This window comes from Eucalyptus grandis, chromosome 1 (assembly GCF_016545825.1).
Source record: "Eucalyptus grandis isolate ANBG69807.140 chromosome 1, ASM1654582v1, whole genome shotgun sequence".
Taxonomy (NCBI): Eukaryota; Viridiplantae; Streptophyta; class Magnoliopsida; order Myrtales; family Myrtaceae; genus Eucalyptus; species Eucalyptus grandis.
Genome location: NC_052612.1, coordinates 4,154,472 through 4,168,572, shown reverse-complemented (window position 1 = coordinate 4,168,572; position 14,101 = coordinate 4,154,472). Strand labels below are relative to the sequence as shown.

The window sequence follows — 14,101 nt, the reverse complement described above, 5'->3', positions numbered from 1 at the left end:
GATGTCGATGTAAATGGATCATCCCTTACCGTGCCGTCGCCTTTAAATGAACTGGTTTGAAAGATCGAACTGTTTTGACTAGCGTGAAAATGTGAAGAATCGAAGCAATTTGGAGGGTGTCATTGTTTTTATGGAAAGGACTTCCATGAAATGATTTTCTAAAGGTCAACACGTTTGATTTGTTGAAAGTGGATAATCTATTGAAAAAACTTTTCAGGCAAGAAAAAAAAAACAATACTCAACATCCAGGAAAATGACTTCTCTATCCTAAAAAGAAGAAATCGGTTTTTTCAAACTCATTTTCTACAAGCGTGCTCTGTTCTCCCTCTGTCCCTACTAGTCTTCACTCTCTATCCTTTCTTTTCTTCACAGCAAACTCTCAAAACTGTTTCATCTCCTCTTCAAATTGATACTAGGATGCGTTTGTTTCACGAAATACATTTTCGGGGAAAACATTTTCCTCATTTTTCCGGTGTTTGGATTGCTTAGGAAAATAAGTCAATAGAAAACATTTTCCTAGTCAACGAAAAATGTTTCCTAGCAAAGCTTAAATTCAGGAAAATGATTTCCCCTTTGAATGGACCGGAAAACGTTTTCCGAATCTACCAAAGCTTAGATTTGATGCTTGGTTTACAAACAATTATTCTTATAAAAATATATTTAAAAAAATTGAAATTGATTTTTTTAAAATTAAAATTTGGAAACAAAATTTAAAACAAAAATAAAAATTCTAATTTGCTTCTTTTTTTTTTCTTTTCTTCCTTTTTCTTTTTGCTTCTTCTTCACTCATCATCGGCCACAAGGACAGCCAGTGAGCTCGGGTCTCACCCAGATCGAGCGATCTCATGGCCTTCGACAACAAGGCTTGAGCTTGCCCAAGGCCGATGAGCCTCAAGCCTCGCTAGATCGGGTGTGCTCGTGGCCTTCAGCGATGAGGCTTAAGCATCGCCAAATTGGGCGAGCTCACAACCTCTAGAGGCCACTGGCGAGCTTGCCGCCTCTAGCGTGATTGGAGCTCACCCTTTGTAAGCCAATTAGGAACAAACGCCAGAGGAAGCATAAGGGATGGCATGAGGAAGTTGAGGAGTGAAGGACAAGAAGAAGGAAAAGAGAAAAATAAAAAGAAAAGAAATAAAAAGAAAGATAATAAAAAATAGAAAATAAAAGTAAATAAAAAACAACAATATTAAAAATTTGAAGTTTTTTAAATTAAACATTCTTTTTTTTTTTTCCTGTGATGAAGTGTGAAATTATTTTTTAATGGGATCAAAACAGCAAAAAACATTTTCAATTATACATCGCCAAACAAAGGAAAACAAAGCATATTCTTGGAAAATGTTTTCCCGGAAAGCATTTTCCTTTATCATTAAGTTTTCCATGAAACAAACGCACCCTAGAATTAGCTTCAATTGCTCAATTTGTTGCATCTTTGTCAGACTAAATTGTTATTTGGTTATTTGTCACTCGGCTGTATGATGCATATTTTAGAAGGATGATACAAGAGGTGTCCGTGGAAATGCCAATTTAGGATGTTCTTGTCTTTAATTTTACGATGACCTTTCTTTTTTCTCTTTTTTTCTTTCCAGTTTGATTTTTATTGTGTATCCCTCTTTGATTAATTTTTTGGAATGGAAATCTATTTTCACGTAAAGTTTTATGAGCATTGATTGATTTTTTTTTTTTTTTTCGGTTCGAAAGAGTACTGATCTATTAAGTTTGTTAATTATTTGCATTTTCTTTTGGGCGTACTTTTGTAGGTTACATTATTGGTGATAATAAAAATCCATTAAACTTTACACTCCAAACATTAGTAATATTTTAGACAATGATTTGGATATCACTTTGGTATCTCATATTAGGAGCAAACCATAATTATAACATTGAGCTTAATTTCTTAAAGTTAGGTTTAAACATCGAAAATGATTTTGTCTCGCCTTCAAGAGCACCATCAAATAACTAAAGACAAGCAATTTCCTTAAAAAATGATATTTGCAAAAATATATTCTTCCATCTAGAAGATTTCTATGAAACACGCATACCCTAATTAAGATATAAATTGCATAGATAAAATTGAAAAATAACAGATTTACATGATTTGATTATATGCCTAATCTAACAGGAGAGATCAACTAGATAAATCCACAATAATCAAGGAAAATAAAGTTATAGTTACTCAGTCATGCTCACTTATAAGTTTTTTGTTTTTTTTGTTTTTTTTTTATTCAGCAGGAACCCACAAAAATCGTTTGCAAAAGAGGAATTATCTTATAATCTCGAATCTCTTGGATTGTCGCTCTCGGTGCACTTTGTGTCTCTTGTAAGTTTCGTACAAATTAAGCGCACTAACTATGCACACCCGACCAAATTCAACAACATAATATGTGTATACAAGAAACTATGAGCACTTTTCAGACATTAACATAGACTTCATCTTAAATAAGAAAAAGAATTTTTTTGAGAAGGTAATAGATATTATTTGCGTTACTCATGATCTTGTTGACAAGAGTCCGATTTGGACTTTCCTTAATATCGAGCATGATTACTTGTAATCCGTGGCTCAAATTTCAAAATAGTAGGAACTAACTTTGAGCCATAATCCATACAAATTTCCAAAAAAAAATGATAAATATATTATACGGATACTAATTCAATCCTAAATACTTACATTTAGCCAATTTATTCATAATTTTTTTTGATGATTTGCTAATATAATTCTTCTAGCTAATTTTGGCCAGCAATGCGGCATAGCCAACACTAATGTAATCAACTTTTTGCATTTGTTATATTTTTCTAAATATATATAGTTTATTTGAAATTTTCCTTTTTTTTCTTTTTTTTTTATTTCCTTCTTGCTTGCCTGTTGTTAGGCCTTGGCAATCACAGGCAACTAGTGATAAGCAAGGGTCAAACAAGGGCTGATCTCATGGAACTCATGTGAGGCTTGCCCTCACCAGCCCTCGACTATGGCTGATTGTTGACCATGGCAATTGGCAAAGGGAGGGGGGAGAAAATTTAAAAAAAATTAAAATATCACCAAAAAAAAGTTGTCTACATCAAGCATCGACCATACCACATACGACAATCTTCGTCCACGTTAGTAATTACTAGCCAAAATTGGTCGGCATGATTACATTGACAAATCGTAAAAAAAAAATGATTAAATTGGCTAAATTAAAAGTTTTAAACTAAATTGATATTTGAACAATAAATTTAATACTTTTTTGGTAATGATCCCTATTCAAATTGCTAGTAGAATGTTACGTGCATTGCATGTATAAAGACCACACAATCTCTTTAAAATGTATAGACACCAAACTTCCCATTGTAAAATTAATGAGGAAACTAACAAGATTTTGCAATTTAAATCAATGTGAAATTACCAAAGAAATAAACAAGAAAAATAAAAGACATGAATGAATTACGTGATTCAGTTTGAGTATCAGTACTTTCTTCACAGGAAGAACTAGCAGTAAATAATTCATTATAATTAGAGAATCGAAGTTACAATCATGAACACGCTCCAATATTTCCCACACCTAAATTATTAGTAAGTGCGACAACTCAACCTGGATATAAAATTCACACAACAAAATTCTTTTGTATCCAAGCCCTCGTGAAAGAAAAAAAAAAAAAAAAAAAAACTATATTTTACTTTGTTTTCTTTACTCTGACAAAGACCTTTTCACCGCCTCCATTTGTTTTATGGCTTTCTCTCTTGTGTTGCTACGTATAGGAGTCAAACAACCAGACATCTCCTTTGACCAAACCGAAAAAGCCAAACAAACCAGTCCACAAAACTACATGGTCTGATGGATCCTGATCCCAGTAAGAAAATGGATTTCTTAATATTTCTTTCACCAACTCAAACTCAAGATACAATTTTATATTTTCTTACGCATAATTTGAATATTTTTGTTTGACTTTGAATGGTATTAACAACTAAATATATTTGTTTAATTTTAAATAAAGAACTATACGAGAAGGAGTGAAATTGATATTTTTCTCCCTGACAATCAAACATAAATAAGAAACACTCATTAGAAAAAAATTATATGATAATAAATATAATATAAAAGATAAACACAGAGAAAAAACACAAATATAAATAATATAATTAAATTATTGAAATAGACGAATGTGCACTTATTGTAACATTTGGAGTTCAACAAAACAGCAAATAATGGTCACCTGTTGGGGTGACCCCTAGCTAGTAGGGGCCCTTGGCTTGTTTGAGCAAGAGCCACCTACCCTTGCTGGATTTGGGGGAGGGTCGCGACCCTCGCCCTAGATCTGGGGGAGGGCTCGCAAGCCCTCGCCATCGTCAGCCCAAGGTCATCGATCCCTAGCCAACCTCCCCCACCTCGCTCGCCGGGCCTTCCTCGGCGACGACAAGGAGGCAATGGCGGCGAAGGGCTCAGCCCTTAGTCGCCTTCTTCCTCCCTTCCCCTTTTTTAAATTTTTTTTATTTATTTGTTTATTTATTTTTAATTAATTTTTATAATTTAATTAAATTTGTTTTATATTAAAATTCAAATCTACTTTAAAACAACGTCGTTTTTGCGTTTCTTTGCTGAGTCAACTCTCTAACGAGCCACGTATGCGATAAAAATAATAATAAATTATCACGTAAGATTTTTTGCGGGATTCAGTGGAGATGACACTTAAGTGTCAATTTCCTAACTTTTGGCACTTAAGTATCAATTTGTGCCAAGTTTTGGCACCTAGGATGTACTTCTTCCAAAGAAAAAAGTGTTAAGGTAGGTTTTAAGGGTAGGTGAAAGGTGGAGTAATTTATACATGCTTAAGCATTATTGGACATGCCACTTCATCAAATATGAAGCATAAAGTGCTATAAAAAGTTCTTTGAAAGAGCAAATAAGTTAATAGTATAAGTAAAGGGAACAAGACAAATGGTTCATCTTGTTTCTTTGGGAAATTTGGAATGAAATCTCAGTCATCGGGATTTCCTTTAATCCCTCAAAGTAAAATTTCTTAACTTTGTGTATAATAAAAGAAAATGATAAACTTGAAGAAAACCCACAAAACATCCATAATAATACAAAAACTATGATTTGTAACCATTTACAACAACCAGTTGAGCCACCATGACCATGAGCTTATCTCGAGTAGCCATGATCTCAAGCTTCACAATTTGAAACTCTAGTGGTTGTGGCCGCCGTGACCATGGTTGCTGCAAGCTTAGAGCTTGAGCTCCTAGCTATGACGATGATCCTCCATCTCTTTCTCTCTCTCAATTTTGATTTTTTTTTTTTTTTTTTTTAATTTTTGATATGGTGCCTTTTTGACTTATAATAATTTTCAAAAAATCATGACATGACATATGTATTTCAGCGTGATACATATATTCACCAGCATCTATATGATTAATTCTATAATCCATGTCAACAAAAATCGATCAGTAAGGGAAAAATTATAATGGAAGGGCTGTACAATCAACATTTTCTTAAAAGTTGAGGGACGATTTAAAAAAAAAAAAAGTTAAAGAAAGAAGAATGATTTTGATTTTGATTTTCAGACAAAAATAAAGGAACGATGGTTATATTATTCCTTAAATAAAATAAGAAAACAAAACCTTCATTTCATCGTATGTATTGTTTTTTATTATCTAGTTTCCTTGTTGAATTAATTAAGATTAGCAAATATAATAATATATTGTTTAGATCTCAACCGGTTGCCCATTTCTTTGGAATGGAAATTGCGGCCTACAATCCACCGTCATCATCTTGGATGACGGTGGCCGTTAGGCTAGCATCTCCCAATTGGAATACTATTCCACGGATGACACAACGGCACACGTAAGACATGCTGCCGATGACACACGGGCACACGTCACCGGCGACTGCATATTTCATCACCCATCTTCCCTATAAGTACACGTGCAATATTTGGCCATGTGTCTCACCAGTCAAATCCACAGAGAGAGAGAGAGAGAGAGAGAGAGAGAGAGAGATCAAACTGATGCCGTGCTGCTCAACATTTTTTTTTTTTTTTTTTAAGATCGAACTGTTTTGACTAGCGTGAAAATGTGAAGAATGGAAGCAATTTGGAGGGTGTCATCGTTTTTATGGAAAGGACTTCCATGAAATGATTTTCTAAAGGTCAACACGTTTGATTTGTTGAAAGTGGATAATCTATTGAAAAAACTTTTCAGGCAAGAACAAAAAACAATACTCAACATCCATGAAAATGACTTATCTATCCTAAAAAGAAGAAATCGGTTTTTTCAAACTCATTTTCTACAAGCGTGCTCTGTTCACCCTCTGTCCCTACTAGTCTTCAATCTCCATCCTTTCTTTTCTTCACCTCAAACTCTCAAAATTGTTTCATCTCCTCTTCAAATTGATACTAGAATTAGCTTCAATTGCTCAATTTGTTGCATCTCTGTCAGACTAAATTGTTATTTGGTTATTTGTCACTCGGCTGTATGATGCATATTTTAGAAGGATGATACAAGAGGTGTCCGTGGAAATGCCAATTTAGGATGTTCTTGTCTTTAATTTTACGATGACCTTTCTTTTTCCTCTTTTTTTTTTTTTTTTTTTCCTTTCCAGTTTGGATTTTTATTGTGTATCCCTCTTTGATTAATTTTTTGGAATGGAAATCTATTTTCACGTAAAGTTTTATGAGCACTGATTGATTTTTTTTTTTTTGGTTCGAAAGAGTACTGATCGATTAATTTTGTTTATTATTTGCATTTTCTTCTTGGGCGTACTTTTTTTAGGTTGCATTATTTTGATAATAAAAATCCATAAAATTTTATACTCCAAACATCAGTAATATTTTAGACAATGATTTGAATATCACTTTGGTATCTCATATTAGAGCAAACCATAATTATAACATTGAGCTTAATTTCTTAAAGTTAGGTTTAAACATCGATTAAAAAAGTTTGTTAATTATTTGCATTTTCTTCTTGGGCGTACTTTTTTTAGGTTGCATTATTTTGATAATAAAAATCCATAAAATTTTATACTCTAAACATCAGTAATATTTTAGACAATGATTTGGATATCACTTTGGTATCTCATATTAGGAGCAAACCATAATTATAACATTGTGCTTAATTTCTTAAAGTTAGGTTTAAACATTGAAAATAATTTTGTCTCGCCTTCAAGAACACCATCAAATAACTAAAGACAAGCAATTTCCTTAGAAAATGATTTTTGCGAAAATATATTCTTCCATCGAGAAGATTTCTATGAAACACGCATACCCAAAATAAGATATAAACTGCATTAGATAAAATCCAAAAATAACAGATTTATGTGGTTTGATTATAAGCCTAATCTACTAGGAGAGATCAAAGAGATAAATCCACAATAATCAAGAAGGATAAAGTTACAGTTATTCAGCCATACTCACTTATAAGTGTTTTTTTTTTTAAAATGCAGCAGGAACCCACAAAAATCGTTTGCAAAAGAGGAATTTTCTTAGACTCTCGAATCTCTTGAATTGTGGCTCTCGGTGCACTTTGTGTCTCTTGCAAGTTTCGTACATATTAAGCGCACTAACTGTGCACACCAGACCAAATTCAACAACATAATATTTGTATGCAAGAAACTATGAGCACTTTTCTGACATCAACATAGACTTCATCTTCAATAAGAAAAAGAAATTTTTTGAGAAGTTAATATATATTTTTTGCGTTACTCATGATCTTGTTGACAAGAGCCCGATTTGGACTTTGCTTAGTATCGCGCATGATTACTTGTAATTCGTGGGTCGAATTTCAAAATAGTGGAAACTAACTTTGAGCCATAATCCATACAAATTTCAAAAAAAAAAAAGTGTTAAATATATTATACGAGTACCAATTTAATCATAAATACTTCAATTTGGCCAATTTATTCATAAATTTTTTGATGATTTGCTAATATAGTTCTTCTAGCTAATTTTGGCCAGCAATGTGGCATAACCAACACTAATGTAATCAACTTTTTGCATTTTTTTTATATTTTTCTAAATATCTATAATTTATTTGAATTTTTTTTTTATTTTTTTTTTTCCTTCTTGCTTGTCGGTTGTCGGGCCTTGGCAATCACTGGCAGCTAGCGATAAGCAAGGGTTGAACAAGGGCTGATCTCATGGGCCTTAGGTGAGGCTTGCCCTCAGCAACCCTTGACTATGGCTAATTGTTGGCCATGGCAACCGGCAAAGGAAGAGGGAAAAAAAAATAATAAAAAAATTAAAATATCAAAAAAAAGAAAAAGGCTATCTACATCAACGTCGATTATGCCACGTAAGACCATCTTCGTCCACGTTAGCAATTACCGACCAAAACTGGTTGGCATGATTACAGTGACAAATCATCAAAAAATTTAAGATTAAATTGGCTAAATTAAAAAAATTTGAACTAAATTGACATTCGAACAATAAGTTTAAGAATTTTGTGGTAATTATCCCTCTTCAAATTACTTGTAGAATTTCACGTGCATTGCATGTATAAAGACCATGCAATCTCTTTAAAATGTATGGACACAAAACTTCCCATTTTAAAATTAATGAGGAAATTAACAAGATTTTGCAATTTAAATCAAGATGGAATTACTAGATAAATAAATGAGAAAAAATAAAAGCATGAATGAATTACGTGATTCGGTCCGAATATCGATACTTTCTCCATAGGGAGAGCTAGTAGTAAATAATTCATTATAATTAGAGAATCGAAGTTACAATCATAAACACAATCCAATATTTCCCACACCTAAATTACTAGTAAGTGCTACAACTCAACTTGGATATAAAATTCACACCACAAAATTCTCGTATATCCGAGCCCTCAAGAAAGCCCAAAAAAAAAAAAAAAAACTATATTTTACTTTGTTTTCTTTACTCTCACAAAGACCTTTTCACCCTTCCATTTCTTTAATGGCTTTCTCTCTTGTGTGGCTACGTATAGGAGTCAAACAACCAGACATATCCTTTGACCAAACCGAAAAGCCAAACAAACCAGTCCAGAAAACTACACGGTCTGTTGGATCCTGATCCCAATAAGAAAATGGATTTCTTAATATTTCTTGCACCAACTCAAACTCAACATGCATGCAATTTAATATTTTCTTACGCATAATTTGAATATTTGTTGTTTGACTTTGGATAGTATTAACAACTAAATATGTTTGTTTAATTTTAAAAAAAGAACTATATGAGAAGGACTGAAATTGATATTTTTCTCTTGAAAATCAAACATAAATGAGAAACACTCATTAGAAAAAATTATATAATAATAACAAATAGAATAAAAGATAAACACAGAGAAAAAAACAAATATAAATAATATGATTTAATTGTTGAAATAGACGGATGTGCACTTACTGTAACATTTGGAGTTCGACAAAGCAAAGGGAAAAAAGGAAACAGAGGTTTTTTTTTTTGGGGTCATAAAACAGAGTTGAAATGTCAACAAAACGGCAAACAATGGACGCCTTCAGAAATTTATAAGAAAAAGGCTGAAAAATTTCGCGTTCATGCAAAAAACATTTCCAAATAAAAAGAAAGCAAGGCTTTAAAAAAGAAAAGCACAAAGGAAAGACAGTAAGTTTTTATTTACTCAAATGAATTTCAAAAAAAGAAATATAAAAAGTTGAAAAAAAAAAAGACAAGAATTTTTTCATGTACATGCAAATCTTCGTTAAGAAAACGTAAAACATTTCCATCGATAATTGTAAATAATTCAAAAGTTAATAGCACTTTAAATAACATTTTCAAATTGGAGAGAGAAATGAATTTGAAATTAGAATAAGAAAGACCAGTTTATTTTGCTTTACTTGGTGTCACATCGTTCATCGTTCCCATTACAAAACGTTGGGGCAAATGATATAGAGGGATAAAATTACCCAATTAATCTAACAAATAATCAATGTTACGTCACTCAATCAAAGAAATAAAAAGAAATAGATTTGTGAGTTTAAGAATGGTAAAACATATATAGATTTTGCTTTACTTGGTATCGAAAGTTGGCGATCCAAACGCACAGCAACGACTAATTAAAGAATTACATCAATCCAATCAAATAAATAATATGATAAGTGGGTTTTTAAGTAATCAGAACACTGCAAATTATATAGAGGCCTACTAGTGAAATGAAGTAAGAACGACGGATGTGAAGCAAGCCTCCATCATCATATATGGGAGCGGTCCAAAAGCGGAGAAACGTTCATGGCACAACATCTCGAAATGTCAAATGAGTATTGAAAGAGAGAGGTAGATTTCAAAGTTGGACAAAAGCAAAGACGCAAAAACAAAGATTGCTTGTTGTGTCTTTGTTTTAGAAGTGATCATGGATCGTATCGATCTGTACTGAAAAATGAGTAAGTCTAATTAAGTAGTCCTCTTTTTGGTTTTGGCTCGGTTAAGTTTATATAGACCCATTCAGATACGATCAATTTAAATAAAAATAAATTTAAGCTCATCCATTCATCATTTGCTTTTTTCAACCAATGATTACGATTTCACCACCCCACTGCAAATGCACACTACTGCGCTCGAATCAAGTCAAGGAGATGAAGAATGTGAGGAAAAGGAAAACTGGCGATGTGCAGCTTTGCTCCTTAAAAATTACATTATTTTTAGACTGGAAAATGCTTGCCAAGCGTCCCATTAACTTGGAAAACGGCTCGTCAACTTGCTTGGAAATTTCCACAACTTGTGCCGGAGAAAGGAAAATTTTGTGGCTACGGGCGATGCCAGCACAACCCTTTCAGATTTCTCTTTAAATTCTTCGTTTACCACGTAAAATATTCCTTTAAGTTTTACCACAAATCAGAAGAATTTTCTAATGAGTAGAATTCAATTGACCACTTTGATCAACTGCTTTTGTTCCCTAGGAGTAAAATACTATTTCCACCGATGACACAACGGCATGCGTAAGCGTTCGTGCCGATGACATACGAGCACACGTAAGCAGCATTTGCATATCTCATCATCCCTCTCCCAATAAATGCACGAGCGCTATTTGGCCATGTTTCTCAGAGAGAGAGAGAGAGAGAGAGAATGGAGAAGGAGAGTCCCAATGCTTCAGCGGAAGTGATGAGCAACAAACAGGTAATATACAGAGAGGAGGTCCAATATTCCCTGACAGAGACCCACTTGGAAGTGAAGACGAGTTCGGAGAGACTGAAGGCCGACAAAGATTCAGGGACCATTGCGGTGAAGAACTTGTACCTGGCTTGCGATTCCTACAATCTCAACCTCATCAAGCACTTCACTCCGCTCGGCTCCGTAAGTACGCCACCTCTCTCGTCACATTGATTCGATATTGATGCCAACAGTAAGTTATGAACTCGCATGTCTACATCAAACCCAAAGTTGCGACTGAGTAAACTCGACAAGTAAAATTCAAAGGAAGCACACTCATTCCTTCTTGTCAGCTCAAAGTCTATTCGTAATAGCTAAACGGATATGCACTTATATGCTGAGGTGTTTAACATATTGATGCAGCCTATTCACGGATATGGAGTAGCTAGAGTTTTGGAATCTGGGCATCCAAACTTCAAGACAGGCGACTTGGTCTGGGGCATCACTGGATGGGAGGAGTATAGTCTAATTACTGCGCCAGATACTTGCGTTAAAATTGAACACTCTGATGTTCCCCTGTCTTCCTACACCGGCCTTTTGGGTATGCTATTTAATCTTCTGGTGTGTTATGTCTTTCAGTGTTTAAGAATGATGGGAATCAGATTGTTAAGATACTTTGTTCTGTCTATTTCATTCTCAAGTACGAACAGCCTCCAGCTACGCAAGGAAAAGGTGTGCTTCCCTTGAATTTTTACTTGTAGGGATCTTCCTTGTTATAGAGCCATATGCCCTCGTTGAATTGCCTTAACAATAGAGCCCTGCGAAACTGTCTTTCGTGTTGAATGAAGTGTGTAAATCGATTAGTTCTCAATGAAATAGAAGCCTCCTCTGAGAAGTCAATCCATTTCTCAGGGGCTTCACCTTCGTTCAATTAATCAGATCATTTGAGATTCTGCCACAGCATTACACTCCTACTCCTGTGCTTCAGGAAATATTGAAACTCATCTAATTTGTACAAATCTGAACTTTCCAGGTATGCCAGGCATGACAGCCTATGCTGGGTTTTTCGAGGTATGCTCTCCTAAGAAAGGAGAGACTGTTTTCATATCGGCGGCGGTAGGAGCCGTTGGTCAGCTTGTTGGCCAGTTTACAAAGTTGCTGGGTTGTTATGTTGTTGGCAGCGCCGGTAGCAAAGAGAAGGTAATCATCCCACATTTGTCTAGTGTTGAAAGAAGCACAAAATCATGTCAATGTTAATGGTTCACCAAGCATGTTTGGCATCTGCAAATTTCACTCTTGTTTCATAATGAGTGACTAGACAAGCGTTTGAAATAGAACACATGTTCCTCTCGTCTAAAATAGAATAAGATCTAAAAGAAGCACCTGAGATATGATGAATGCTGTTACTGCTGTATATCTCAACTTTGAGAATGCTCAAGACACTGATGGCAGTGTTGAATGTGTACCCTCATCATTTCACTAAACATAAATGCTAAAAATACAGTCTCAATAGTCTCTTCTGGATTTTATCTTATTTAGACTTCTCTCTTGCTGTTATGTTTGTGAAAAAGGTTGATTTGCTGAAGAACAAGTTTGGATTCGATGATGCTTTCAACTACAAGGAGGAGCTGGATCTGGATGCAGCATTGAAAAGGTGAGCCAGAAATATAATAACGATGATTGAGCAAATCAGTTACTGATGTACAAAATATTAAAAATGTACCTGTTCTGAAGCTGGCTTGAGTTGACATTTTTCTGTCTTAAATGTTTAGATGCTTCCCTGGGGGGATCGATATCTACTTCGACAATGTCGGCGGAAAGATGCTTGATGCCGTGCTGCTATACATGAAACTGCATGGCCAAATCACAGGATGCGGAATGATCTCACAGTACAACCTCAAGCAGCATGAAGGCGTACACAACTTGATGAACCTTGTCCTGAAACGGGGTTCGGATGGAAGGTTTCCTGGTGTCCAATTACTATCATCTCTACCCGAAGTTCCTTGAGAAGGTATTGCCTCAGATCAAAGAGGGGAAGATTGTGTCCGTGGAAGACATAGCGGAATGGCTCGAGAACGGTCCGGCAGCTCTTGCCGGGGTGTTCTCTGGTTGCAATGTCGGGAAACAGGTGGTCGTGGTTTCTCACAAATGATTCAGCTTTCTGTACTTTTTCATCGGCATAATCTCTCTTTTCCTTGTGTTTCCAAAAGGGGTTATTTTCTGTTTGTCTTTTGAGTGTAGATGCGTCTCTTTTACAAGGGAGCAGACCATCTGATTGGGTTGTTTTCCGGTAGCAATGTTGGGAAACAGGTGGTTGGAGTCTCTCGCGAATGAGTCGCTTATTGTACATATCGGTGCACATGATCTCTCATGCTTTCGGAGGATGTGTTCTCCGTGTTGGGTATAAAATACTAAGCTGTGCCTCTCTATGATGTCGCTGTAAATGTGTCTTGTACCGTGTCATCACCTTTGATAAAATTGGTTCAGGATGCCAAATCTTTGTGACTACCGCGAAAATATGAATAAACGAAACGATTTGAATAAGAAATAAATTGTAGAAATAAAATCTGAAAATAACAGATTTAAGTGGTCTGGCGGTGTGTCTACTCCAATGAGAGAGATCGACGGAATGATTTTATTATAATTGATGCAGCAGTCACTAATAAGTGTTTTCCGATCCTAAAATAAATCCAAAATCGCATGAATCAATCACAGGAAAAAAGTTTCCTCATGTTATGAACTCTCTTGGATGACTGCTCTCGATACTTTCTGTATCTCGCTAGCTTCATACATGTTAAACGCACTCATTATGCACACCAGACCAAACTTGACAAAAGTATATTTATATGCAACAAATTAAGAGCCATTCTTCAATTAGGAAAATAAGTCTTTTCCGAATCTCTTTTGCAATGTCCAAAGTCCTGACGAGAGTCTAATTTGGGGCCCAGGCTACCTTGCGATTCATCTGTGGGTTCAGACTTCAAAATAGTTGATAACTTCAGGCCATAATCAATAAATATCCACCTCAGCAAAAAGTCCAACTTCATCGTCATGATCATCGTCT

At 34.8% G+C, this 14,101-nt stretch overlaps 1 pseudogene; it reads left to right on the top strand.

The window, feature by feature from the left end:
* Positions 1–10,993: 10,993 nt before the first annotated feature.
* LOC104457205 lies at positions 10,994–13,533 on the top strand (annotated as a pseudogene).
* The last annotated feature ends 568 nt before the right edge of the window (positions 13,534–14,101 follow it).